Source organism: Otolemur garnettii, unplaced genomic scaffold (genome assembly GCF_000181295.1).
Source record: "Otolemur garnettii isolate 467f Iridium unplaced genomic scaffold, OtoGar3 scaffold00131, whole genome shotgun sequence".
NCBI classification, from domain to species: Eukaryota; Metazoa; Chordata; class Mammalia; order Primates; family Galagidae; genus Otolemur; species Otolemur garnettii.
This window is the reverse complement of record NW_003852526.1, coordinates 4,952,168-4,955,186: the sequence shown is the minus strand read 5'-3', so window position 1 is coordinate 4,955,186 and position 3,019 is coordinate 4,952,168. Positions and strand designations below refer to the sequence as shown.

At 47.3% G+C, this 3,019-nt stretch overlaps 1 protein-coding gene across 1 annotated transcript in view; it reads left to right on the top strand.

Moving 5' to 3' along the window:
* DPPA4 (developmental pluripotency associated 4) overlaps nt 1-3,019 on the top strand; it is a 37,937-nt gene that overhangs the window by 34,618 nt on the left and 300 nt on the right. The gene's annotated exons all lie outside the window — the stretch shown is intronic.

The following is a 3,019-nucleotide window of genomic DNA, read 5'->3' as shown; positions in this document are numbered from 1 at the left end:
GCATCACAGCTCACAGCAACCTCCAACTCCTGGGCTCAAGCGAGTCTCCTGCCTCTGCCTCCCAAGTAGCTGGGACTACAAGTGCCCGCCACAACGCCTGGCTGTTTTTTGGTTGCAGCTGCCATTGTTTGGCAGGCCCGGGCTGGATTCAAACCCACCAGCTCAGGTGTATGTGGCTGGCGCCTTAGCCACTTGAGCCACAGGCGCCAAGCCCAAAACCCCATGTCTTTAAAAAAGAAAAAAAAAAGTTGGCTGGACACAGTAGCACACACGTGTAATCTTAGCACTCTGGGAGGCCAAGGCAGGTGCACTTCCTGAGCTTAAGGAATTAAAGACCAGCCTGAACAAAAACCAAGATTATGGCTATTCAGAATAGAAAACATAAAAACTAGCTGGGTGTTATGGCAGGCACCTGTAGTCCCAGGTACTTGGGAAGCTAAGGCAAGCAGATTGCCTGAGCCTGAGATTTTGAGGTTGCTGTGAGCTGGGACATCAGGGCACAGAGTGAGAGGTTATTTTTTTTTTTTTTTTTTTTTTTTTTAAATTTGAGACACAGCCTCAAGCTGTCATGCTGGGTAGGGTGCCTGGGCATAACAGCTCATAGCAACCTCTAACTCCTGGGCTTAAGCGATTCTCTTTCTTCAGCCCCAAGTAGCTGGAACTATAGACACCTGCCTATCTTTTTGAGGGGAAGGTATAGTTGTCCTTGCTTGGCAGGCCCAGGCTGGATTCAAATCCGCCATTTGGTATATGTGGTATATGTGACTGGCGCCTTAGCCACTTGAGCTACTGGCTCTGAGCTAGAGTGAGAAACACTATTAAGGCAGGCTCGGACGCCTGTGGCTCAAGTGGCTAAGGCGCCAGCCACATACACACCTAAGATGGTGGGTTTGAATCCAGCCCGGGCCCGCCAAACAATGACAGCTGCAACCAAAAAATAGCCAAGTGGTGTGGCAGGTGCCTGTGGTTCCAGTTGCTTAGGAGGCTGAGGCAGGAGAATTGCTTGAGCCCAGGAGTTGGAGGTTGCTGTGAGCTGTGATGCCACAGCACTCTACCCAGGGGGATAGATAGCTTGAGGCTCTGTCTAAAAAAAAAGGAAAATCCCGGGAGAGTCCAACCTTTCTCACGCATTTAAAGTGATGGCAGGCCGGGCACGGTGGCTCAACACGTATAATCCCAGCACTGTGGGAGGCTGAGGCGGGAGGATTACTTGAGCTCAGGAGTTTGAAAGTTGTCTAAGGGAGAGTGAGACCACAACTTAAGAAAAAATTGAAAAATCCAGTCAGGCAGCAGCCTCAGAGGCTGAGGCAGCAGGATGCTCACAGCCTGAGTCTGAGGTTGCTCTGAGCTTAGAGGCCATAGCACTCTGCTCAGGGCATAGGGTAGGACTCTGGCTCGACAACAACAAAGATAACTAAATTGTTTGGCGGGCCGGGTGCAGTGGCTCACATCTGTAATTCTAGCACTCTGAGAGGCTGAGGCAGATGGATTACTTGAGCTCACAACTTGGAGACCAGCCTGAGCAAAAATGGAGATCCCATCTCTACTAAAAATAGAAAAACTGAGGCAAGAGGATCCCTTGAGCCCAAGACTTGTAGGTTATGAGGTATGATACCACGCCATGGTACTCTACCCAAGGTGACAGCTTGAGACTTGTCTCCAAAAAAAAAAAAAAAAAGTTTGACACCTTGTAGGTGCTTGGAATTTGTCCTTTAGGTAGTAATTTGGTGGTTATTTAAAGAACCACTATAAAGAACAGTGGTATTTAGGAGCATGTTTAAGGAGGCACAAGAGAAACAGTTAAAAAAGCTGGAATAAGAAGTTAGCAGGACATTTAGCATAGGGATATATTGCCTTAAATAGTATCAAAGCCAAACAGCACCTGTAGCACAGTGAATAGGGCACCAGCCCCATATACCGAGGAAAGTATCAAAGCCAAAGAAGGTATGAATAATACTCTTTTGTTTAGTTAATAGATTAAAAGTAGTAAAGGACAGGGTGGCACCTGTGGTTCAAGGATTAGGGCGCCGGCCCCATATACCAGAGATGGTGGGTTCAAACCTGGCCCGAGCCAAAAACTGCCAAAAAAAAAAAAAAAAAAAGGTAGTAAAGGATACAGGTAATTTAATGGTAGAACAAGAGGAGAGAAGTGGAGTCTACAATTTAGATGTGTTTTCTGAAAATGCAAATGGGAAGATAGAACAGTGAAATGCTTTTAAAAGGAGTTTCAATTGGTTTGTGTCACAGAAGATGGGACTAATGATGCCTCTGGGCTTAGCTTGGGGAAGGCACCTATGGCGAGGTAGAATGCAAAGAAGAATCCCTTTGGAAACGGGGGACATGGTATAGCTCAGGCTTGGCTCCCAGAGATCCATCTCACCATTCCACTTCAGTTGTGTAGAAATCATCTTGGGTTTCATCCCAGTTTCTCTTTTGGCCCACCTTTGGTTTCAAGATTATGGAACACCAGAGGTTTAGGAAATCTGAAGTGCTTTTATATCCAATCTTGACTTCCCTCCCCTAGCCCACTGAGAGAGAGGCAGCCCCTTGGCCCTGGCACTGGGCACTATGACCATCTCTGGCTGAAGTGAAAATGTGTGCTTGTCTTCCTCTGGGCTGCCCTGCTTCCTGCTATAGTTCTCTTGATGGTCTCTGTATGCCAAGCATGTTGAATAGATGTGAAGTCACTTTCGATAACCCCTTAATGACATACTTGAGCCTCTGAGCAAATGATCAAAAGATCCACTCTAGGGCACGTCCTACACAGGTCAGAAACATTACAGACACAGTAACTTGGCGGATATTCATTCTTTAATGATATGGTCATAGGTTTCCTACCCCTGATTCTAGTTTTATGGGCAATTCTGTTAGAATTCTAGCAGTGGGCTCGGCGCCTGTGGCTCAAGTGGCTAAGGTGCCAGCCACATACACCTAAGGTGGCAGGTTCGAATCCCCAGCCTGGGCCCACCAAACAACAATAATGGCTGCAACCAAAAAATAGCCGGGCGTTGTGGCGGGC